At 39.5% G+C, this 27374-nt stretch overlaps 1 protein-coding gene across 3 annotated transcripts in view; it reads left to right on the top strand.

The window, feature by feature from the left end:
* Positions 1-27374, top strand: part of LOC122799302 (L-serine dehydratase/L-threonine deaminase-like) — a 420485-nt gene that overhangs the window by 28679 nt on the left and 364432 nt on the right. Inside the window, exon 1 of one of the 3 annotated variants that reach the window (XM_044068266.1) lies at positions 4371-4503. The exons of 1 other annotated variant lie outside the window; for it this stretch is intronic. The gene's annotated coding sequence lies outside the window, so the exon portion shown is untranslated. Of the gene's footprint in view, positions 1-4370; positions 4504-27374 lie in introns of those variants that run through there. One more of the 3 variants, XM_044068267.1, reaches the window with a different exon arrangement.

Below are 27374 nucleotides of genomic sequence, written 5' to 3'. Positions count from 1 at the left end.
AATGTTCATCATTTTTTATTTTGTTTTTCTCTCTATAATTAATTTCGTATTTGCATTGTTATTTTTAATAGTTTTTGTCCTGTATATTTATCTTTGCTTATGTTTGCTGGGGCTCTTTCCCCTTGGGTCTCCACTGAAAATGGGTTACTTACTATCAATGCAATGCAAATAGTCAATAACCTTTTCTTTTTTACAATTATTTTGTGTTGTGATTATTTAATATTTGTATATTGTTACTTTATCTTTACTTATGTTTGCTGGGGCCTTTCCCCTCGGATCTCCACTGAAAATGGGTTTGTTTGCAAACTCCTAAGAAAAACAAAAAAGTACCAGTATGGGTTTGTTTGCAAACTCATTTGGACTAACTTGCTTAACAAATGTGAAATGAAATGATATATTTTCATGAAATAGGTGTGTGGTTGTGGTATGCTAGCTTTATTAAAACAAAGACTTTAGGTATCATTTTAAGCTGTAGCTAAGTGTAAGGCATAGCTCATAAGCCACTGTTTTGCTGAACTACAGAAACAGATCAGGAGGGGAAATTAGAAAATGAGTCTTTCAGGTCAGTAATACTTTCCTGAAAGGTCAGCAAAATTTGAGATGGTACCTTAAAATTTCATATAGGTCAGTGCTCATGAGAAGGTAATTTATGCACAAAGTGGCTATGGAAGGTATTAGTTTCACAGCCTTATACAGAATTTGGCATACACAGAGACAGCTTGCTGATTCATGAATAGTTTCTGTCTCACTATATTGTTTCAATGATGCAGAAAGCATTAGTGAATCATTTGTCAGCAGCTGTTACATTTTTGGAGGACATGGTATGGTTGTTTTGAGTACTGACATTTCTGAATAGAGAGTTCCAGTCCTTGCAGTAGGCTGGCATCCCACTCGTCACCTTTTGTCTACCTCACAGCCATTGCTTGCAGGTATAAACCTGGCTCTCCCATATCCCAAAATATGATAAAGTAGATGACTGTAAAACGAGTGAATGAAGGAATATCATTTTAAACCCGATTAACCAAACAACACTGAAAAGGAAGTTCTCTGTGGGAAGTTTTTCTGTTACACACCTCAACATGCATGGAGCTTTGCCCCCTGCTCTTCCTTACTAAATATTATCACATTAGTTATTTAAACTTGGATGTATAGGTTGTCAGCTCTTTGTTTGGGTTTTCAGTCTCAAGGTCTGTAATTTGGAATTTTAAGGCTTGAATAACCGTGGAATTCCCATTTATGTGTGCCTCTTTAGGAACTGCTTTGGCATGCAAAGGCAAAGACGTATGAACCTGTGGAACTTTAGCCTGCCAGCTAGGTTAGCAACAACCTTGAAAACAGCATAATGTTATTGCAGTGTTTTCTTGTTAGGGACAGCAGAGGTATAGATGACTACATTTAGTGAGAAGATCATATAGTTTACATCTGACAAGTAAGGGCAAATCCAAATTATTAATAACCAGCTCAATGGAAAGGTACGTCAGAATCACACATGAAATATTTAATGCTGAAGTATTTATTGTTCAACTTAAGTTTTAAAACAACACATAGTTTCAGTTTATTTTCTGTTTAATTGTATAGGTGTGTTGGTCAACTGACACTTTCTGACAATGACACAGTGTAATGACACCAATCCTGTTATGCGACAAAAGTTACCATAAATAAGACACTGTGAAGCTTCATGTCAATTGCACTACATACATAAAATACTGCATGTGCATAGCTGTTGTATACTGGAAAACACTGGAGGAAATTGCACAAGTACTTTACTTGAGTTTTTTCACCAGTAAGAGAAAACAATTCAATTGTACATTGTCATTAGAAAGGAAACACAAATTTGTGTACATTTAAAGTGAAGCATACTGTAACTCTGTCTAATCCATTGTTTTGGAAGCGGGTGCACCTGGATTCCCTCTGGAAATGTTTCTTCACGGTGGACCTGAATGCATCAGTTGTTGCTTGTGTTTTGAGATCATTCGTCAAGTGATTCCATATGGTTGGACCTAGTCTGGAAAAGGCTCTTTCTACCATAGCTGTTTTGAATCTTGTCCTGGTCAGATCAAGTGAATCTAGTTTCTAAATGGTAATGATCTTCCTGTGGTGGGAAGTAACTAACACTGAAAATCTTGAAGAGCAGAGTACTTAGAAGATAAATGGCTTAATCCTTCACTGAAACCCATTTTATGGGTTTTAGTAGGCTAGCGTAGTGCCTGTGTTAATCTGCCAAGAGAATTTTATTTTATTTTTTAGTCCTTGGGAGATTTCAATATTGTGAAAGGAATGTTGAGCAAGTAGTGGTAGTCCATATTTCAACTTTGGAAGGAGTATGTCATAAGCTCCCCATCCATGTGAAACAGAGTTCCTCCCTAACCCAATTCAAGTACAACTTGGACAAATGGCTGGGAAACTGGAAATTCATCCCTGGATTGGCACCTATGTCTCTAATAGGCACAGGTAACCTGTAAATGGTTCATTTCCCAGGCTGATGCTTACACTTATCAAGGGTGTCAGAGATATGGGATGCATGGTTAGGCTTAAAAAGGCTATTTTGTTCGTTAGCCTAGTAAACACCTATGAACCTATAGAGTGGTAAACCATGGTCAGAAGGAATTCACACTTTGTCCACAACTGCCACAGGAGCTACTTATTATAAGATATGTGCACAACCATTGGATAGCACTGTATGTGATAGCAGTTTAGCTCTGAGGATTAAGGCTTTTAATGAACTTTGTCCTATAGTCTGGGCTTGAGTTTCCCAATTTCCACTTCCAAGCTATATAATTCTCAGAAAGTCAATTATTCCAACAGTGCTTCTGGGTTCTCCCTGAAAATGGACCCTTGTATAAAGTGGGCCTACCTTTTTAATAAATGAATATATAAATAAATAAACAAGCAGTGCCATTCTTGTGAAGGTACAATGCTTTTTACTACTTATCACTTACCCACAGATATTGAGTACTATGTAATCAATATACATTAAACACACAAGTCAGTTACTCTCAAATAAATGATTGTATTAAATTGACATGTTTACAACATCAGTGTAGTAACACTTTATTAACTTACCTTCAGTACTTTGTTGTTGACTTCCTAAGATGCATGGAAGATGCAAATGCTATTTGAATTTTTATATGAAAATCCTAGTTTAAAATCTTAATCCAAAAAAAAAAAGAACATGACTGACACTGATGTCATTCAAGCCACATTCATTTTAAGAACCTTCATGAATACAAAATGCAACAAATCCAGAAAAAATGCCTTTTTAAGGTAACTCTATACAATCAAACCAAAGGAACACAGCTCCATATAAATGTGCACAGAATCATTTAGGCATAGAAAAGGGGAAGGTTAAAAAGAGAGAGAGTATACAAACAGCAAGTGAATGCAAAGAAAGAGAGAAAGGGAAAGAGAAAGAAACAGAGACAGTGAGTTCATAAATCTTAACTTAAGCATACAGGTAAACGAAAAAAAGGTTAATGCCCTGCAAAAGGGCCTTTTTCATGACAACTCATGATAGAGCCAAACCCATGACCTTGGCATGTCCTGCAAGACAGCAAAGTGGTACGTATATTGCACAGAAAGCTGGAATGAATGAAGTGGCACTGGTGGAGAAACCAGAAAAGGAATGGATGCAGGTGCTTCAGTACACATTCTGTACAGAGAAAGAGATAAGAAAGAACCATACCTGAAATCTACAGGTATATTACAGGAGTAAACCCAGCACAGACAGGCAATATGACTGATTGTTTCAAAGAAAAAAGATACAAGAACAACAATGGCACTGTTAGTGAAACAGAGGTGGGGGTATAATGTTAGATGCATGGAAGTTTTCTTTCACAGACAAGGTAGTAGATGACTACAGTTGCCAGACCATGTAGTTCTCGAAATGATAGTGGGAGAGTCATATGTATGTCACTAGAGCAGACATGATGGGCAGATTAACAGTGTGAGAGAAGGATACCAGTGTTGCAGTTGGGTCAGAAATAAAAAGTCATGACTGCAGTACTACAAGGGAAAGCTGCTACCTTTTGCTCACATTTCTGAGATTTTGAGTTCTTCCATATGAATTTAGATAATGCTGTTGAAAACACATTTACTGTGTCTAAAATAAATGAAAGTACTAAATGTAATAAAAGCAGCCATTCAGCTCCAGAAAACAGAACATTCAGATATACGTTGCTTCTCAAATCACTTGATATGAGACGGGGCATTGAAAGGGTTAATACATACTTCTGACTTAAAAGAATATTAATGAAATTTATAAATGCTGACTGGGTTTGCACTTATAGTCATTCTTACTGTAGGTTATACTTAAATATGAGAACATGTGGGTGTGGCTAACTGAATGCTTATAATTGCGGAATTGGCAGATGAGCAACCAGTTGCATTTGACAGACCTTATGCATGCTGACGGAGAGAAGGCAAACCAGCAAACCAAGCAGTGAGCATTTAGGAGAACTTGCTTTAGATTTTTTTCACTGTGAGTGCTTTTCATTAAATAATTGGGTGAGTAATAACTCTTGCAATTCCCATTCTAAGGAATAGGAAGGGACAGTTTTCTGCTTTGCTAACAATATGTTTAGTCTGTTGTTTAACGTGTTTAGAAACTGCAAGTAAAGGGAAGCTATTCAGATACTCGTTATGAAAACCTCATTTGTTTTATTCAGCGTACTTGAGTTTTGCAGAGCATTAGATGATGGAGCAATGCTAACTGTCACAATGTGTATGGTCATACAGTAAATATGTTCATTCCTTTGAAAATACATTTTAAATATTAGCCCTGCATTTGAAAGACGCTGAAAATGTGTACTAATATCACATTATTTGGAGTTCAGACTGGAGTGTTATCATTTTTCTAACAAGGGTATTGTAATGTTAATCTTCCTATCTGCCATTCTGTAATGTTTCAAGCTATTTTCACAAGTGATAGCCTCATAATATTATACATTTCTTCTAGCATTACTTATTTACTGATGATCATGCTAGTAACATGACAGTGTGGTGTGTGTTTACGTTTGTGTATGTGCAGTAAGATCTCATGCAGAGAACAGAGGAGAAAAAGAGGCTTGATTCTATGGCAACATACAATATTTTCACAGAATGCTGTAAAAAGCTAAATGTGAACATTTTACAGAGGAATAAACAAAGTATAGTACAAAGCAAAGCTCTTGAACATTAATTAGTGTGATATGGCATATAAAGCAGTGTACATAATTATGGACATGCCTAAGAAACAAAATGCAAAAAGATGCAAGTGTTGACCTACTGAGATCTTCTGCTTGAAGGGAAGGAAAATTCATTTATATGCTAGGAAAGTGAAATGATGGGTAATCAAAGGTTCTTCCATAATTTTACAGTACTGCAAAGAGATACTTTTTCCTGTACATTACCAAAATATAATTATTTGAAAGTTCGGAGAACTAACCAATGGAGCTAGTTTATACAAGTTTTATATTAAAGCAGTGTATTAAGCTCTTGAAAACTATTCTATTGTGTCAGCTAAATGTCTTCTGTTGTTCTTAAAATGTGTCCTTACAGCAACTTCTCGCTTGAAAAAGTGGGCTAATCTGAACTATAAAATTTCAGTGCAAGAAAAGAGCTTATAAAATTTACATTATGTGAGGTTTACTATATAATATGTAGCCACAATGAATCTATGAATACAGGAGAGCTTGTTGCATGTAAACCTTGAAGGTACAGCTAGTGGAGTCAATTAGCAAACTCCATGGCAATCTTGAGACTTTTTAAGTTGATTCTATAAATGCATAAGTGTTTTTTAACTAATAATCTAATTACTGTCTGGTACTCAGTGATGAATGACTGGTGCAATGACTTTCAGTGATTGTTCTGTCAACTGCTCATCATGTTATCATTTGATAATACACATAGTTACTGTATGATACTGCCCTTATAACTCTGATCAGTCAATTACATGTAAAAGCCAGAAAGTAACTCTGTGATAATATGCTCATTGCGGTCATAGTACTGTTTGATGAGTTATATAGTGATCCATTATTTTTCTTCAGTGAAAAGTCTATAAGATGGCACAGATGTTTGAATCCATGGTTGCTGAGAATTGGTAGTTTGCCTCTTTTCTCCATCTGCAGTGAACTCATGATAGGTGTTCATAGCTCTTCCCTTCTCTGCAAATAGTTTTTGAGTGAGTGTCACTTGCTCAATGAATGCCTTTTCATTTATGTTTTCTTTTCTGAATAGCAGTGATGAGGCATCTGTGTGACAGTTTGAGTTTTAAAGGGATTCACTTTTGCACAATTGACCTACACCCCTTCTACACATTATCAATTTTGATGAAGATCAGATGAATGTTTGCAAAGCTATGCAGCACCCCCCCCCCCAAAAAAAAAAAGAAAAAAGAAAGGTGTGCAAATAAAAAACCCATTATTTGGTTCTGAATATTTTCAAGATGTAAATTGTAGTATTTCAATGGCTTCTGCACTAGTCCTATAGTGAACCTTTTGCAAGTTATATGAAAATATTAATCCTTTCAAAAGCCGTGGTGACATTACTTGAAAAGTTCATTTCTCAGCTGCTCTAAGCCACCGAAGAAGTCACAGCTGCCAATCTAATGTATGGGGTCTACTTTATCTTGTCGAAAGATGATTCCGTCGAAAACGAATCGTGCAACACATAAACAGCGAATCACAAATACGTTGAACCAATGAAACCGCGAAATTTAAAACGTCGAACTGTCATAGTTGGCCAAGCCCACCGCCCGTAACACACTACATACCAAAACACATACATACACTAACAAAAAACCTACTTCTAACCCTAAAGTAAAGCAACAAACCCCTACTTCTAACCCGAAACTAAACCCCACATACACAACTATCTATGCACTATCCTTAACCCCTCTCTAACCCTAAAGTCCGTAACTACCGCACACTTACCCTACAAAGTTATACCCAAACAAACTAACATTCCATACACATACACTTAACAAAACCCTACACTAAACCTTTCATACATTACCTACCTATGCACTTACCTTAACCTGCACCCTAATCCTAAGTTCCATAACTATAGCACACTTACCTTACGAAGCTATACCGCAGACGGGCCAACTATGATGGTTCGACGTTTTAAATTTCGTGGTTTCATTGGTTCGACGTATTCGCGTTTCTCTGTTTGTGTCACACTATTCGTATTAGACGGAATCGTCTTTCGACAGGACAAAGTAGATCCAACGTATATCTTGTTCCACACACATTTACTATTTGTATAGATTTTTGCTGAGAGGAATAGAAAGCTAATTTAACACTTCTTAGTAATTTTATGTCAGTAGAACTCATGGTAAATGCACGTGTGGTGTGTGTGTGTGTATATACAGTTACGTGGAGAATTTTAATTTATTTGTATTGATGATCAAGTTGACTTTCCTGGGTATAGCACACTTACAGATGGGACCCAGGAAGAAAAGCTTTGTTGGTAACAATAGATACATGGTTACAAAAGTAGAAACCTATCTAGAGTAACAAACAAAAGAAAAAACTAAGATAATAATACACCTCTGTCAGCTACAAAATGTAGGCCAGCTGTATCATTGTATAGCATCCATGCATATCATCAACAGGTAATGGACAATTCTATCATAGATATCCAGGATTTCTAAGACGCACAGGCTATTGAGCAGGTGAGAGACACATAAATGGAGGACAGCAGCAATGAAACACAAACAAATCATATATACAGCTGTGTGATAAACACACTAAACACACTTGCTCATTAGTTGTATAAAAAAACACGCACAGTTTACTGTTATATGTGACATTATAATGTGTCACAGATCATTAGATTAATGACTAGGTTTTGGAATCACATCTGCTTAATCGACAATATTCAGTGGTCAACAGCAGATAACTAGCATGCTATGCATTTGAAGTTTTTTGCCTTAATGTAACAGTGAATTTAAAAGCTGACAATGTTTTGATGTAACCCATAAATTTAACTCTGGCTAAGGATTGAGTTAAATTCTGAGAAGGTGTTGGGGCAAAATTTGGTTTAGCAATGTTTTTTTTTTTTTTTCATGAGATGACATTATACACATACATACATAAACAGACACACAGATGTGTGTGTGTATATATCCATATATATATATATATATATATATATATATATATATATATATATATATATATATATAAACACTCACATACATATATAGTTGAGAATCCTGTTAGGTGATTCTTGTAGGATATTGAGATAGATGGGATAGTTTATACATGGACAATTTATACCATTGTTTATGAAATATTTGCTTGACATAACTCAGAGAAGTTATGGACATTAGATATAACTAGCATCTCCAGACTTGAAATTACTATGCAGTATTTTGGTGGAAAGCTTTTGCAGCTGCTGGAGGTGGACTGTACACAAAGTCCTGTAAGATATCCCATGGCACATCTCTTTGAAGTGCTGCCCTTTTCTGATCATCCTGTAACACCTCAGCAGGTTTAACTTGTGTAAGGTTTGGAACATGATTATGGAAGACAGTCTTGTTCAGTTCTTCACCATGCTCAACAGGTCTGGTAACTGCAAAACCATGACATTTTAGCATTTTTTCCATGTAGGTGGTGTTCAAATGCATACATATACTTTTCTGTGTTATGTAATTTTTTTACTGTGTTGTATAATGGGTTCAATACTAAATCTCGAATGATGGAATCTGGAGACTCTGAATACTGAAGACCAGAATCTCGAGATTCTGTAATATCGAAATTAAAAAAAAAAAAAAAAAACTATAAAGAAAAAAAAAATTAGAAAGGTATATGCAGGGGTGCAAGCCCCCCTGCACCCCCCCCCCTCGTGCCCCCTGCACTTAAACATACCAACTCCAAGATTGCACTACAGTGGAGTGAACTGCAAAATTTCCATTCTGCTCTGCACTGCACTATTTTGCCATTCACTCCACTGTAGTGCGATCTCGGAGTTGGTATATTTAAGTTGCAGGGGGTGCAGGGGCTTGCCCCACATATGCTATAAAAATGTTGTTTTTTCAATTTTGATATTACGGAATCTCGAGATTCTGGTCTTCGGTATTCAGAGTCTCAAGATTCTGTAATTCGAGATTTAGTAGTGAACCCGTATAACATATACATAAACTTCACCAAGAGTCTCAGAATAATATGGTAATATAAAACTTTGCTTTTCATTTATAGAACTGACTACATCCTTTATGAAAAGTGATATTACAATCCTACTTTTCTATAAAAAGACAATGCATTCTTGAATTCATACATTTCATTGGTTACACCCACATACTATACCCAGTATTAATGTCTATTACATCATCACTTAAATGGAAACCAATCACAGCACAGACTAATTCACACCCAACCACAAATCATACAGTTTCATTACAAGTCAATTTTGTTTATCAAAACGTAAAAACACATTTATAGGATTATTTAGTGTCAGTCACTACAACTGAATCATTTCAGAGGATTACCTGAAATATGCACTTAGTTATGAATAACATGTCCTGGATTTGCTCCCATGCATATAGCACATCAGACAACCAGCACCTTTCAGCACTCATTGTTTCTATAGCAGGTACTGGTTTTACGGGATTTGGTTGCTAGCCTGATGCCCAACCCTCCTCAGAGGGTGCACCACATACTTGCACACACACACTCACACCTAGGGCCAATCTGGAGTATCCAATGCACTAAGTATATATCTTTGGAATGTGGGAGGAAACTGGAGCACGTGGAGAAAACCTGCACAAATGCAGGGAGGACATACAGACTCCACACAGAAGGCACCCCAGCAGAGAATCAAACCAGAGGAGCTCTTGCTGTGAGGTGACAACACTAAGCACTACACCACTGCATGTATGGGTGCAAGTAACGTTTTTTAATTCAGTCCATTACAAATACAGTAAACATTTGAATAATTAGTGCCAAAAACATGACTGTAAACAATAAAAAACAAGAACAGCATTTTTAGTATATCATGAATTAACATAAAAGTATATCACGCAACATTGTACAGCATTTCTGTAGCAATCAAGCAATCATGTTTCCATGAATCTCATACATTTAATTTGAAAAGACCGGCATTGTAATTTTAACATTATGTGTCACCACATAATGGCTTCTCTTTTATTTCATTGTGCTGTAGAACATGACAGTTATTGTCAGAAGCACATACTTCCTCTTCAATATTTTCTTATCACTGCACTAACAACAGAAAAACACTGTTGTATCAAATATTTGGTAGACAAATGTCTCTATTATAATCTCTCTGATATAATGGATGCTTCCCCTTGCCACTGTGATAGTACCTTTCTCAAAAAGATAAAACTAACAGGCTATTTCTTTTTAATTCCATGTTCGCCAGCTTCAGATCCCACTCCTTAGGAAGTCAGCTTATAGTACCTCAGAAATCCAGGACTGATGGGATGGGGACTTGTGCTTTGCCACTGGCACAGTCATGGAAGATGCTGCAGAAAATGGGAATATAAACAGGTATAAATTAAATGACAAGCATCAAATAAAATCAAATAAAATATAAAAAGGATAGCAACAAAGAGAGAGGGAGGGAGGGGGAGATAAAAAAAATAAATTAATACTATTATTGTTTCAGATGACCACTCTGACTGCAACCTACATTTGTACCACACAGGTGTTGGATATGTTGCTAGGCCAGCTCAGGTAGTTCTGTTTGGATACATAAACTCAAATATTCCTATTATGGAATGTGTGGGCAAGTGTGCAGAGTTGCTGTCTCCACAAATAGGGATGAGTGTTATGGGGTGGAGGCTACAGTGGTCGGATAGAGATGCTGGATTTGATATACCATAGGCATGTGTATGTGGGATAGTGGCTCTGTGGACATGCCAGAAGGGACATGTTCAAAGACATGCCATGTGTACTTGGACAGTGGTACCATATATATGCAGTGCAACATCTCTAAGATGGCACTGTGGTGTACCACAAACAGAGAAGCAGTCATGACCAACAGATAGAGCTTTGAGCTGGTGCTTTGCATAGACCATAAGGTAAGTTGCTGTACACCAAGGCATTCAACACATCTGTGGAACAAAAGTCATGGGTATGCCATGCAAAGGTGTCACTGCCAGAGGCATATGGTGGAATGGTGCATGGGCAACATGCCACCAAGGGCTCCCCACCTTCCACCACAGACCCAGCCTATCAACCTCAAATATGACTCCAGCCGTGCCGACCAATATGGTCCCCTATGCCTACCAATAGACCCCCACCCTAACACTCCCTTTATAAACACACAGGAACCCTCCCAAAGGATCCATATCCTATCACCTTCTACAGACCTCTAAGTCAAACTCCTCTTTGGCCCATGTATACCCAGAATGGATCAAACTGCATAGCATAAAGATTCTATAACCACCATGCATGTCAGGCATCATGAGGCAGTGAGTAAACAGTGCAGAAAAACAGAGATGGTCATCTCCTTAGAGAGATGTACTGTGTGTAAACCATGATCATGTGGATTTTGGATGTAGGTGTGCAAAGCTATATATATTTGTAGAGATTATTCTACTGTGTAAACACATCTGATAGAGCTGGTTCAGTGATACCTATATAGTCTCTGGCAATGGTTACATCTAAGCTGCAATTCTATACCAAAATGCTAAGTAATGTAACATTAAACCATACTCACCCTTGTGCCTGGAGAGCCACTCCATTGTACTCTAGTACATGGTAGAATTCTCTGCTATTTCTTTCTGAGATGGAAAACAAAAGAAAGAAATATACCACACATCAATTAAACATGTAGTAAGATATCATTTACCTGTAAGGGAAATGCTATGGCAGTGATCAGTCCTGCATACTCACCTCTCTCACCTATTCTTTTCCTTGTCTTTGAAGGTCAGGATGGTGCCTCCTCTGGTCACTGAAGTGGTGCTGGCACTGCTCACTGGAGCAAAGTATGTCAGTGGCATTAGTCATCACCATGGCAAGACTGTGGTAGACAACCGCCGTATATTGAGGACTCTCGTATGAGTCTCCAGTCAAGTGCTCTTTGTGGTCTTTATACAATAGATGAAGAAAGATTTTGCTTTCTTTAGAACGTCACCTGAGAGTCCTGCCACTATCAGTGCCCTTGGAACCCATGGCCATTCAACAGGTTACAGCCCACAAAACTGTGGTAGCTCTCTCATTGTATGTGTTGATGATGTTGACATGAGATGCACACTACTTGGCAGTTATGTAATGTGACCAGTCATGGTGCGACCCACATACAGTATGAAAAGACATGGCATGGTGTTAGGGTGTAGCAATGGCATGAAAGCATTGTACACGTATCACATTGCCTATATTTGTTCACAGTTTAACTCTTTAGCACCTCTGCAGGTCATGCAACTGTGATATATTTCTCCAGGTCACTGCCAGGGTCATTGACCCACCCAAGCATGTTCATAGCTGTTTCACAAGTACTCATAATTTCACAATTCTGACTGAACATCTTATTGTGGTACTGGTTAATTGCATGATGTGTTAAATGTTTGATTACTGAACTTTCATTTGTAGGAGGCTCATTAGCATATGGACCATGCTAGAAGCTTTAGCACTGACTAATAAAAACAGCCACAACTACTGTGTGCCTCATCACAATGCAGAAGATTGCCACATAGCCAACAGTAAAGCATAGCTGTATCTTGAACGTCACTCGAGGTAAGTGAATGGAGAATGGTGCTTCTTTCATTTATGTTCTGCTAATACTGCTTTACTTGTGTTTGTGGTTTTATGACAGCAATGACAGTGTGATGCTGTAGTGGATTAAGTTCTTCGGTGTAAATGACAATAATGGTACCATCCTGTACAGAGTAGGATCTACTGTCATGGCAGGGAAATTGGGAGGCATGTGATGTGACAGGTTCAGTACAACACAGTTCTGAGGTGCATGTCGTTCCAGACTCTGCAGGTCATAGCCCTACCTGTAGGCCTAAGACTGTGTGGGTTCACCTAAAGAATGTTGATTTTCAAGTGTTAGAAGCTGGTCTGTTGTCTGATAATCACATCCATAGCTTTGCACTAACGATGTGGTGTCCTGTATTTGGGGGGGGGGGGGTCCTCTTTCAAGTATATTTTATACTGTGGGAGTTCTATATGTACTTGATGTTCTTCATCTCACATTGCTGCAGTCCTTACACTTGGGTAGTCCGCTGTCCTCGGTCGGCCCGAATATCAAAGTATTAGGCTGACGTCGGTCAAGGCGCTTAAGACTGACATCAGAACGTCAGGGTACAAATGCGCATGACCGACGTCATATCCCCAGTCTTTTTTGCCGCATGGTCCGATGCAGAAGCAGCGTTGCAAGTGCCGTTCGGCGTTCTGAAAATTTTCGAATTCGGAGTTTCAGACCGAGTCAAAGTTGGCTAAGTACCCCGTTGGGGAATATTTTAGTTTTTTCTTGCCTCAGTGGTTTACCGGATGTCAGAAAAAGTGAATAACTGTATTTCTTGTGGAAAGCAGATACCACATAGAGATTATCATAGTTTGTGTATTCCTTGTTTGGGGCTTGAGCACGACGTTGTTGGGTGTCGCTTTTGTGCTAGGTTTAATAAGCGCACTATTAAGCGAAGGTTAGATTGTGCCAGGTTGGTCTTCGGGAAGCGGTGCAATTACAATATGCCGTCGGATGCTCCGACGCCCGCTTCTTCGAAGAAGCGCAAAGACAAAGCAGCTAAACCCAGACAAGAAGAGTCGTCCGTACCGGACGCCGGTTCTTTGGAGGCTTCAGTGGAACCGGTGGTTCCGCCGGAGGCTTCTCTGGAGTCCCAGGGGGAGACTTTGATTTTGCAGGATGTGGCCTCTCAGGAGGCAGGCCAGGCTGAAGGGGCTTCTCAGGTTACTGTACTCCCTCCCTTCCTAGGGTGGTTAGGCCCTCTCCTTCTGTTTCCAAGGCTTCTCCCAGAGTCAGGCCAGGTTTAGCTGCTGTTGGTGTCACTCCTAGTTCTTCAGGATCTGTGCCCAAGAAGCACATGCTCAAAATGGCAGAGGATTTAATTACTTTGATTAGAGGTTCTTTGCCCCCTCCTGATAAGAGGCCTAGGGTGGAACCAGAGTTGGGGAGTTTTGAGCAGGTTTCTGATGTTTCAGAGTCTTCGGCTGAAGACTTGCAGGAGTATTCTCCTTATTCTGATTCGGATGTGGATGATTCTACTCCTTCTGCTTCTCCTCCAGAGGATTTTTCTTTTTCAGAGACTCTTCATTCTATGAGGGAACATTTTAAATGGGAAGGTCAGGACTTCTCTGATTCCAGGAAAAGGCTTAGGGAATTTTTGCTTTTACCCCAGCATAGGCCTTTGGCTATTCCTCCTGTTCTGGATGTTGTGGAAGATGTGTTTGCAGAGGCTTCACTTAATCCGGATTCTTTGCCTCCTGCTCCTGTTAAACCGGACAGGTATTATAGGGTGCCTGAAGCTCATAAATATCTGTATAAGAGTCCTAGGGCAGACCCAGAAACAGTTAGTCAGGGACCTAAGGGTGTCAAAGCTTCTGTGGTAAAAATCCGGTTCCTCCAGATAAAGAGGCCAGAGCTTTGGATAGATGGGGAAAGAAAGTCTATACTTCTTCCACCTTAGCTATGAGGGCTTTGAATTGCCAGTTTCACATGTTGAAATATCAAAACTATCTTCTTTCTCAATTGAAGTCTAAGGTAGATGCTCTGGCGGAAGGTATTGAGTGTAAAGAATTACAAGATTTGGTACATGTTTCTGAACAAGTGGGTAAGCATTCTTTACAATGTGGATTTGATGCTGTACAGGCCTCGTCTAGGGTGGCTGCCACTGGGTCAGTTATTCGTAGGCACGCCTGGCTGAGGGATCAGAACTTATCTGACCATGTTAAGACGAGGATTTTAGATGCTCCTTTACAGTCTGATGTATTGTTTGGTTCACCTGTGGAGGCAGTTTTAAAGAAAATGGAAGACAAGGCTAAGTCTATGCAGACTGTTAAAGATTTTTTGCAAGTTCAGCCTCCGAAGTTTAGTAGGAATTGGCCTGCTAAGGGGTGGACGTACCCTTCTTATGATTCACAGTCTAGGGAAGATCTAGACGTGGTAGGGTAGAGCTCAGAGCTCTTTCAGACCTAGAACAGGGAGTTCCCTGCGCAGTCTTCGGTGAGGGCAGGGGCCAGTCCTTTCGTAAACAGGCCCAATGACCTACCTTTTCAGCTGCCAGAGCCTTCTTGTCTGGCAGCACCTTTGGGAGGAAGGTTGGCACTCTTCAAAGAAAATTGGAGTTTGATTACCCAGGACAAATGGGTATTGGATATTATACACCAAGGTTACAGGTTTTATTTCTATACCTTGCCTCCTTTCAAAGGCATGCCAGACGTTCCTCCTCAGCAAAGAATAGAGGCTCACAAACAAATTTCTCTGCTGCTGCAAATAGGGGCCATACAGCCGGTCCCTCTGCCAGAAGTAGGCCTAGGATTTTATTCTCGCCTGTTCCTAGTACCAAAGAAGGGGAACACGTGGAGACCAATTTTGGATTTATCTATCCTCAACACTTATCTGGACATTCCCAAGTTCAAAATGTTGACGTTACAACAGCTTTTACCTCTGCTGGGCAAAGATCACTGGATGGTGACTCCGGATCTCAAGGAAGCTTACCTTCATGTTCCTATCAGGCTAAGTTGCAGGAAGTATCTGCGTTTTTGAGCTGGGACTTCTCATTATCAGTTCTCTGCATTGCCCTTTGGCTTATCTACTGCGCCCAGAGTGTTCACAAAGTTCTGGCTCCAGTGATTGCTTTTTTCAGGCTAAAAGGAATACAAATCTATCCTTATTTGGACGATTGCCTGATTCTGGCCAAAGGAAGGGACGAGCTTCTTCATCATTTGCAATACGTGATAGCAGTGCTAAGATGCCTGGGGTATTCTGTGAACGAAATAAAGTCCAGTCTAGTACCCTCTCAAGACATGTGCTTTCTGGGTGTGAGACTGAATACAGCATCCCAGATGGCCTTTTTGACCCCGGACAAACAAAAGAATCTTGCTCTTTACTTCCATCAATTGTCTCATCAGTCCAGGCTGACTGCAAGGACAGTCCTTCAAGCCTTGGGGTTCATGGCATCTTGTATTCTGGTGCTTCCCAATGCCAAACTGCATATGAGGAAGCTACAATTGTATCTCAAAAATGTATGGACACAGCACTGCCAGGATATGGACACTGTCATTCAGATAATACCTTGCATTCAAAAGGAATTTTTGTGGTGGGCTCAGGAATGTCACCTAAACAAGGGACTCTCTGTGACCCGGCCAGAGGCGAGTCAGATTCTAACGACAGATGCCTCAGACAAAGCTTGGGGAGCTCATCTAAATGGAAAGTGGATACAAGACACGTGGCCTGCCAGACTACAACATCTACATATCAACTTGAAGGAGATGTTAGCAGTCCAATTTGCATTAATAGCTTTCAAGGATTTACTTCTTCCAGGGCAGGTGTTGGTTCTAACAGACAACACAACTGTCATGTGGTACATCAACAAGCAAGGGGGAACACATTCTTATCCTCTGTGCAGAGAAGCAATGATTTTGTGGGAGACTGCTCTCAGTTTACAGCTCAATCTTCAGGCAAGGTTTCTGCCAGGAGCACAGAACTCCTTAGCAGATGTGTTGAGCAGACGAATTACGGATCCCCACGAGTGGAAATTGGATCCTCATGTATTTCAGAAATTGACAGTGTCATGGGGAACTCCAGACATAGATCTGTTCGCTTCTCCACTAAATTACCAGCTGCCAAAGTTTTGCACAAAAGGTTTCATCCCACAGCTTGGAAAGTGGATGCTCTTTCTTTCAATTGGAGCAATCTTCATGTGTATGCCTTTCCACCTCTGCCTCTCCTCCCAAAGGTACTACTAAAGGTCAGACAGGACAAGCCAAAGATGATTCTAATAGCTCCAGATTGGCCTCGACAGCACTGGTACCCATTACTGAGAAGTCTGGTTCGGGAGCCTCCATGGCCTTTGCCTTCGATTCCACACCTGCTGTCTCAAGAGAACAGTCATTTACTCAATGTCAAACTTCACTCTCTTCACCTAACAGCCTGGCATATTCTGTTTTAAACCCTGGAGGGTCTCAGCTTCCGCAGCAAGTTTTGAATGTTATTTTGGAGGCCAGAAGGCCTAGTACAAGGAAAGTATACGCAGATAAATGGAAGAGATTTTTATTTTGGAGTGCAGCAAAGGACTTTGATGTTGCTAAGCCTAATTTAAGTGTGGCTCTTCAATATCTTGCTGAGTTACTGGACAAAGGATTGTCCTTCTCTTCTATTAAGATTCATGCTGCAGCAATTTCTGCTCACTATGACTGTGATCCACCATTGTTTTCTCATCCTTTGTTTAAGCAATTCCTTAGAGGGGCAAAGAATATAAGACCCCACGAAGAGCTCCTACTCCTGCTTGGGATCTCAATTTTGTGTTGGAGAAACTTACTCTACAACCTTTTGAGCCTGCAGCTACTGCCGAGTTGAAATATTTATCATGGAAGACTGCTTTTTTGTTGGCCATTACCTCTGCGAGAAGGGTTTCTGAATTACAGGCCCTTATGGCAGTTGAGCCTTTCTTAATTTTCCATAAGGATAGGGTATCTTTACGTACTAATCCTTCCTTTATGCCTAAGGTGGTTTCTAGTGTGGCCTTAAACCAAGCTATTCATTTGCCTACTTTTTATGCAAACCCCAAAATAAAGGGGAGAAGATTTTGCACACCTTGGATATACACAGGCAGTTGAGATATTATTTGAGCAGAACTAAAGGGTTCAGGCAGTCTCAGCAGTTGTTTGTTTCTTTTGCTTTGGGTTCTCAGGGCAAGCCTGTGTCAAAACAAACTATTTCTAAGTGGATTGGATTTTGTATTGCTTTCTGTTATTCCCATCATGGTAAGGAGATCCCAGCTGGGATTAGGCCTCATTCCACTAGAGCTACTGCCACTTCTACAGCTTTTTAAGGGGGGTGGCAACTAAAGATATTTTGGAGGCAGCTACTTGGAGTTCAGTGCATACTTTCTCTAAGCATTACCACCTTCCACTTTACTCTAAATCTAGGGCTGGGTTTGCCACTGCTATTTTACAGGGCATTTTGGCAGCCCCTACTACTTTATAGTTTTGCCATCCTCCCTTACCTCTGCTTTGGGATTCTACCCAAGTGTAAGGACTGCAGCAATGTGAGATGAAGAACATAGTACAGTTTTGTACCTACCATAAATGTAGATGTTCGAAGATCCACATTGCTGCAGTCCAATTTACCCTCCCTCCTTCCCCTCTGTTGTTAGAGGCGGTTGTGTGGTTTGGGTTGTATATTTTGTACATATTGTATATACTGTTCATATGATTAAGGCAAGGGTGGTTTGGTTGTTTTTTGCTGTCTTTTGGTTTTGACCTTTCTGTTTAGGGTCTTCTGACATCTGGGGCAAGAAAAGACTGAGGATATGACGTCGGTCATGCGCATTTGTACCCTGACGTTCTGATGTCAGTCTTAAGCGCCTTGACCGACGTCAGCCTAATACTTTGATATTCGGGCCGACCGAGGACAGCGGACTACCCAAGTGTAAGGACTGCAGCAATGTGGATCTTCGAACATCTACATTTATGGTAGGTACAAAACTGTACTTTGTCTTGATACCAGAAGTACAGACAAAGTTACTGTGACTATAATACTGTGTCTTGTGTTTTTTTGGGGAGGGGGACCCCGCAAGCACAGTCCAGAGTTATGCATACAGTGGACTTGGGCTCAGCATTCCTTTAGGGTGGTACTGTTTCCCTATTGCATCCATACACCCTCAACAATCCCCGATAAACTGCAGAGGATATCAGTGAGTCATCTCACTTGTAGGATATAGATTCAATGGGTTTTTCAATTACCACACCTGACAGGACTCAGGACACCTAACCAGAGAAGCTGGAGCCTGGCATAATCGTTAAGGTGTTTACCTTACATACACAAGGTAGAGAGTATAATTTTTATGTTTGGGAATGATGGGCTTAAAAAAGTACACTGGGATCATTAACCTTGCAATTTTCTATGACCCTATGACCCAATGAAGTGTCAGTGAAGGTGATTTGTACTCCGTATATTCTGCACTTGTTTAGGTTAAGTCCTTTCTATATCTGTGCCAGGATGTTCCATATCTGGTTTGAGCTACTTCCTTTGGTGTAGTAGGGGGTAGGCTGAAAGACATATCCTTGTCAGAGGATGTCTGTTTATAGTCTGAGGTGACTGCATTCACATCATGCAAGATATCCTGTTGTAGGCCCATGTCTACCTGTGCAATACACAAGCACACAAACACATACCTCCTATATCCTATAAGGGGTGATTGTGCTGTGGGCCCAGATATGTTGAACTCAACAGTAGTGTGGCATATCCCTGTCTAGGTGGCTGTTAAACACTGGCAGTCAAACTCTGTAGTAGGTATGGATCACCTCTGCAATCCAGGGGAGTACCAAGATACTAGTGAAATACTTTCCAGTTCTCCAAGGAGTACATGGAGCCATTATGGTGTACTGTGTGGTCTTTGCATAGTCAGATGCCACTAGCTGTCCAGCATATACCCATATGTGTGTGTGTGTGTGTGTGTGTGTGTGTGTGTGTGTGTGTGTGTGTGTGTGTGCGTGATTGCCTCCTTAGGGTACTCTGTCACCCCTAACCAGAGAAACGGTGCACATAATACCTCCACATGCATTCAAGATGTATATGTGGGTATTCCCCTTATCTGTTGTAATGGAACACAGGTTTTGTAAACTCTGGCTCATTGCATGTGTTGCTGCATAGTTGTATATCATTTGTGACCCTCCTGCATCTCACCTGTGTATTTATTTGCAATTTCAGGCAATTATACTGGAAGGTAGGAAACACAGCAAAAGTAAATTATCTTGTGAAAATGGTTGTTAGATGTTTCATCATTGCAGATCTGACAGGTCCTTCCATGAGAATGACTGATGGACATTATAGATGATGTCAGTGCTGCTGGCATCCAAAATCAGAATTATGAGCATGTCCAGAGAAGGGCCACCATCATGATCACTGCACCACTTAATAGGACAGTCCGCCTGGCACAGCAGTAGAGGGGCATGGGAGGGGGTCTGCCAACAGAATCATCTCTGATAGGTATAGAAGAGTTCTTAGTAGCTCTTCTTGGAGTCCAGACAGTTCTGACATCCACAGTGGAGTGGGGGACATCAGTAATGTATTGACCATGGCACCGTGGATATCCAGTGGCAAACTCCCAGGTGGATATGTCAGAACATGGGTTATTATCTGCATTACTAGTGAAAAATAAGGTGATAGAACATGCAAGCAAGACATTTTGTTTTGTTTTGCAGGAACATTGGGACTATGGATTCAAAGATCTTCTGCTAAAGGTGTAAAAACATCAGTTTTATGTATCACTGTATTATACTGGAGTAATTTCACTTGGCTGCATCTATTGGTGAAAGTTTTTTTTCTTAGTTTAGGTAATTTTTTGCTGTTTTCACAGGTTATTAGGATCTTCCATGAAAATAGTTCTGCTGATGTCAGGGAACTGTGTGGCTCCAAAGGTAACGGCTGTCAAATCTCAGCACAGTCACGGGTAGTCTTGTGCAGTTTGATAGTCACATTCCAACTCCCTTCCAGGGACACAGCTTCTGTGCCTATACAAGCCAACTCACAAACCCAGAATGACACCCATGGATAACAAATGCTAACACATCTACCCAGGGAGTAACTTCATTACCAATGGCAAGGTCCCTCTTGGTTGCCATAGACAATAGACAAAATAGTGTAGCACTGTAAAAAATATTGGTTACAATACAAGGTTGTAATACTATTTGCATATTGTTTTCATATTGCAAAGATAGTGTAAAGTAGCATGATAGTGCGGTGTGGGAGGAAAATGTGATAATGGCAGTTTTTTTTTTATTATTGGGTATTAATGTTATAGCAGGATCATTGAAGCATATGTAAGTATCACCCTTCCGTGGTGGGTAGTAAGTAATTTCCTAAATTAGTATCAGAAAGATACTGCTAAGGAGGCGGTGGAGCTTGTGACGATGGTATGTGCTTTATCAAGTGAGTTGATGTTACAGCAGGATGACTGAAGCATTTGCAAAAAAAATAATTACATTCATATTATATATATATATATATATATATATAGGTTTATTATTGAAATGTTGGACGCCATTTACGTGAACCTGAAATGGTTGAAAGGCTGATTTCCAGTTCACAGAAGGTCGAACTGAAAATGGTCGGCTCCACAACAGTCAATGCTAGTGTGCATTCGATGTTGTGAAGTTGACATTCTATCTGGAGATCGTGGTACAATGGGGATTGGGAAATGTACCCATTTCCTCACTATAGTGTGATCTTGGAGTTTGTATATACAGTTAGCAGGGGGTATGGGGGTGCAGGAGGGCTTGCAAAACATTACTCGGGAGTGACTGGAAGGCAAGTTATGTTGGGAATGTTGACTTTGTCAAATGGGATGGTCGACATTACTAGTTTTGTTATTGTTACTTTTCCGATGTTTTCATTTTCAGTATTTTTTTTTCCATGACGTGATCACTTGACAGCATCCGTTTCAGGATTCCAGTAGTAAACCTATAAATATATATATACTTTTATGATGCTTTATTTATTTATTTATTATTATTTCTATGCCTACTTTTATGATGCTTTATTTATTTATTATTATTTCTCTGCCTCCACCCCCCCCCCCAAAAAAAAAAAAACAAGCTAAATCCAGTTGGGTCAACAAAACTAACTAACCAACTAACTAATTTATTTGCATCCCCCAGCTTTTACCAAACGAGTAGTGAAAGATGTTTTCTTGTCTGGAAACTATTCACAAAAAGCATGTCAGGCAGGAGAGAAAAGGCATATTCTCTATGGGACCTAATGAGAAACAGATGGAAAACTGGGAGTTTTGAGGGCTGTTAGTAACTCCTTAGTAGCAAATTCCTGACTGCCTGTGTTTAGAGTCTATGACGAAGAAGTGAGCTAGGAATCTTCAGGGAAGCAGTGTTGGAAGGAAGGAGCAAGATAACACATCCACCGTCACCATGCGCTGACTGAACTCTCTCGCAGTTGTTTAGTTTCATGACCTCTGCAAGCTTCTGCAATTATTATCTCAGTAACTGAACCCAGGTATCTGCCCCCACTGACTGCAAAAATGATTTTATCAGAGATCTAAAGCTGGTAGGGTGCTGCTTTTTCCTCATGAGTTGCCCGGGCTACACATTGGGATTCGGAGAGTATGGAGCCAGTATACTTTTTTTGTAGATATCATTATGACTTCTGTACAGTCTTATCCAATGTTACATAATATACTTCAGCTTGCTAAATAAGAAACCACTTAATGACATTCAGGCAAAATGCATCAACCAAAGTCAGCATTCATCAAACACAGAAAGAAAATCATATAATTTCAATTTTTTTTTTTTGCTAAAGTTAGTGATGGTCCTTTGAAGAATATGTTCATTATTTTGACTTATGCCTTGGGATTTAACATCAGTGAAAAAATTCAGGCCAAGTGCAGCGGTTAACATTGTTGCCTTACAGCAAGAGGTTCTACAGTTTGATTCTCGGCTGGGGTGCCTTCTATGTGGAGCCTACATGTACTCCGTGCATTCATGTAGGTTTCCTCCTGGTACTCTGGTTTCCTCTCACATTCCAAAGACATGCATCTGGAGCATTTCTCCCTGGGCCTCTGCTGAAAATAGGCACTGTCCTAGTCGGATTTTCCCAGTCAACAAATGTTAAATAAAATAAATAAATGAATAGCACAGATTTAACATGTACATAATTGACTCAGGAAGCTCAACAATTAAAGATTACAGAATACCCTTTTACACAAACACTGTCAGTGACTGTAACTTGTAAATGTTGTGCCGTATTTCATTTGTATGTAGGTTCTAAATACCTTGTACCACTCAGCTGTCCAGATTTTCACAGAATGTTCAGATTTTTGCCTCATATTTTTATTTTTTTCCTCACAAAATTTGTGGTTTTCTGGATTTTTGTGGCAAATCAGTGAGGATTGAATTCACTATATAATGACAGGCATTTGAGTTTCAAACTTCATACCCTTCTTAAAATGCACGGTAACACAAGACCTTTTATTCTAGCAACTTTTCTGTTTATAACAGCAATATTTAAAATTTGTCCCTATTTTGGGGTTTTGTCCTCCAATTATTTTTGCTTTGTCCACATTTTTTGTGCCAAAAGGTTGAAAGCTATGAGTGTGTTTCACTGGCCAATATATTTTTCTGTCCTCAGTGTTACCTTGCTGCTGAGGTTAAATAAACTCTTTCACCATCCATGTTTTCATTTATTTTCTGTTCAGTCTTTAAATCAAATGATATCTAAGTCTTTATATCTTTATTAAATGTACATCCAAAGGATGAATGAAAGCTGTTTTGCCAGACAAATACAAAGATATTGTTGCAAGAAAACATACTTTTGTTTAATATTTGGAAGTAAGCATTACAACACAGAATGACAAATTCAGGTATATAAATGTAATTAGTACCAATACTGGTTGAGAAAAACAGGAACTGCTGAACACAAAATGCATTATCCCAAATGAATATGATAATAAAATACTCAAAAAGCATCCCCCAAAGCAAAGATCACAAAATAATATTCCTTGTAGGAATCATACACAACCCCTAATACGCATGCCCAGAGATAATACCTTAGACCAGCTAGTCTGAAAGCTCATTAGGAGCACAAACATTCCTGACCTGTTTTTCACAAATATAGGAGTACCATTCCTACTGTATTGTCCTCGCTGGTCAGTTCAGATCATAAATCTCTCTCCTTAGAAATAAAAATAAAACCCCAAACCCCAGCTAACCCTGGAACTTTTAAGAATTATTCTAAGGCAAACTTCCTACTATTAAATAGTACCTTGGTAAATTTCCAAGCTCCCAATGCCAAGAGAACACTGCTGCCTCTGCAGAATTGTTCATGGAAACCCTGTGTAATCATATGAATAGCTAGCTGCACTGAGACAGCTGTACCCACCCTTTAACAAGGACAGGACTAACTCAAAAAAACAAGTTCCTCTGGTGGAATCCAAACCTCAACAGGGTGTATAACAAAAGGAAGCAAATAGTGGTGAAAGTTAGGAGGTGCAGTATCCAGCAAGGTAAAAACGCTGTCATCAATCTAAATAAGCAACTTAGGGATCTTTTCAAGTCTAGCAAAGCCAAATATGAGGTACAAATAGCCAAGGGCAATCGCAAAGCTTTCTTCAGCTATGTCTGCAACTTCAAATGCAATACATAACACTGTACTGAATTAATTGTAAATGGCTCCATATGTACTGAGCTAGAAGCTATAGCAAATCTACTGACTGACAAATTTAGCTCCAATTTTACCTCCCTCCCCAAACACCCCTCAGTAAATACCCACAAACATAACTCCAACTATCATTAGGGAACAGTTCCTCAAGGCACTCTCCAAGTTCAAGACGTCTGCATCAAAGGTCCCTGATAATAATAGTATGAAATTTGAACTACTGGGCCCAATAAAATTACTATTTATCTTCAGCCTCCAAACAGGCTTTGTGCTAAACAAATGGAGTACTGCAACAATTATTCCACTGCACAGGGATGGGCCATCCACAGACCCACGGAACTGTCAACCCATAAGCCTGATTAATGTGTAAAGCCATGGACAAAATAATCATGTATGTGTTAAATGATGACATAGGAAATCTACAGATACTAGATCAAATTCAGATTGGTTTTGTCAAGGGCAGGTTGTCTACTCATCCTGGTGGACTTTGAGAAAGTCACCAAAACAATGGATGAGGGAAAGATGGTGCACACTGCCTACCTCAACCTGGCTAAAGCATTCCGACTAAGACCTTATTTGGGCATTGTAAACAAGTTCACTGAATTAGGTATTAAAACCAATGCCGGAGAGCCAACTGGCTAACAGACAGGACCCAAGAAGTTTGAATAGGGGAGTCTATCTCCACTAAAAAAGAAAGTCAGTAGAGGATTGCCTCATGACTCAGTGCTGTGCCACTTTTGTTTGGAATCTACTTCTCTGAAGTCAAGTTTAATGTCAAAGACCTCTGGTTGACAAAGTTTTCAGACAATTGCAAATTAAGTTCAGTCACTAAATCCCCCAAGACACAAATACCCTCCAAGAAGGCCTGACACAGATTAATAACCAGTGCCAGAGTCATGGTCTTAAACTCAATGCCAAGAAGTGCATAGTAGTTTCCTATAATAAGTCAGCCATGCCCACAAATTACTAAATTGATAATATACCCCTAAGGATAGACCCATTAGTCAGGGATTTGGGAATGCATGTAGACAGTGGCTTGGCTTTTGGCCATCATGTGTCTACAATTGTAAGGAAACCATTCTATGTTGTACAACTTATAAACAAGGGGAATGGCAACCCAGTCCAAATATGTCATTGTTCCTTTATACTCTGTCCTTGTAAGACCAATCACTAAATACAGTGCCCCCTTCAGTATGTACTTGACTAGGCATATGCAATAACTGGAGCATCCACAATGGTTCCTCACAAAAAAAATACATGATTTAAAAAACAAAGCATTGTCCTTTTACTCAGTCTCCTGCAGGCTGCTGAGAGGTGACCTTTGCTTGGCCTACAAACCATCCTGATTCAGGCTTAATGGACCTGTTACACATCCACAAAACAAATAGCATCAGAAACACCCAGTCCAGGGACATAAACCTTGTCTGCAACATAAATAGGACATGCATGTGGGACATGTATGTGTTTCAGAGGCTACCCCTTCTCTGAAAAAGCTTCCTATCCATGAAAATTAGTTATTTCCTGCACTTATTCAAACAAAGCTTGGATCAGTGGAATGAGAATCATAAATTTACCCCAGGACTGGCATATATATCTTTTTTAGAGAGAGGAAGCTTGTAAATGCCCAATCATTCATGCCTAATTTTATATATTGAAAACAAAATCTAAGGGGTAATACCTTAACAGAATTTCTGGGAAGCATGGCTAAGCTTAAAAAAAGCCCTTTAGCATTGTTAGCCTAGTTATCTCCCGTGATCCAATGAGTTTATACTCCTCATACACCCCTTATAGTAGGTATTTTACCTCAAATGTTTTCTAAACTGTAAAAATCACAATCTACGTAGACACCACTTAATAAAAAAGGCTTGTATTTGTTACCCCACATGCACACCTCCTATTCACCTGCAGGTGGATTCCCCCATCAGATTACCACCACACATGCATGTTTGATTGTTAGACACTGTAAGAATTGATTGAGATAGTACTTTAATGGAATTAACTGGAAACAACTGAAATGAGACTGAAACGAAAGTCTTTATCTGTTAATTACCCAAACTCGTGCTGAACAGGTGCCAGTCTCTCCTTTATGGGCAAAGTCTTGTGTACTTTTCAGAATGAATTCTCCAGAAACTGCAGTTCATTTAATAAGGCTTTATTAGATGTTCACAATATCCGAATACTGTCTTCGTTAACAGTACTGATAAACAATAACAGTCTATAGAAATGCTAGAATGCTGGTTAGTAATACCAGTGTTGCTAAATATATCCATTGTTTCTGCACATGTCTTCTGATTGTCCTGAATAATGTAAACTAAAAGTCTTTATTTGACTTGTCTTCTGTACTCAGGCTCTAATGTCTGTATTGTGGCTTAATCTTCTCTGTAGTGTCAGGTCGAACGAACTAACTGACTGACCTTAACTGTATCTGAAGTATAATACCAAAAACTTGTAATGCTTCACACACCTACTTAGCCTTGGTTCTCAGCCCTTGTCTTGCATGTGCATTATTTAACATTCCATTAAGGAACATTCTGTAGCTTGCAAGATTGTATCTTTCCCTTGAGAAAAGAACATTCCGTATTTCTGTTTTTTTTTCTGTGCATTTTATGCTTATCTTTCCTTTCTAATAAACTGTCTTTCTCTGAAACTGAATGCTTACATGTCTGACTCAATATTTCATGGCCTTATTCTACCTAAATGTACTATGATGAATTTACTGAGAATAACTGTATTTTCTAAAATGTCTGACACTACATATTTTACTTTTTAGTCTGCATAATGCCTAATATCTACTTAAAAATGGAGGTTCCTAATCTAACAGTTGCTCCTGAGGTCCCTGATGAAAGTCTACAGGGACCTACTTCTCTAGTTACTTTACATCTCTATTGCTAACTGCTGTATACAGCTTTATGCTACCGGACTTATAATCTGAAAATACATTTTCTTTATTTGGTAAATAAACCTGCAATTTTAACTTTGACCACTAGGTGTCACTTGAGCCTTTATGACCTGTTTGGATTGAAGTCTGTTAGGCAATTGTTTTTCTAGTGAATAAACTTGCAATTTTAATTTTGACCACT

Source organism: Protopterus annectens, chromosome 4.part0 (genome assembly GCF_019279795.1).
Source record: "Protopterus annectens isolate FY-2018-M chromosome 4.part0, PAN1.0, whole genome shotgun sequence".
NCBI classification, from domain to species: Eukaryota; Metazoa; Chordata; order Ceratodontiformes; family Protopteridae; genus Protopterus; species Protopterus annectens.
This window is presented reverse-complemented; position numbering and strand designations above follow the sequence as displayed.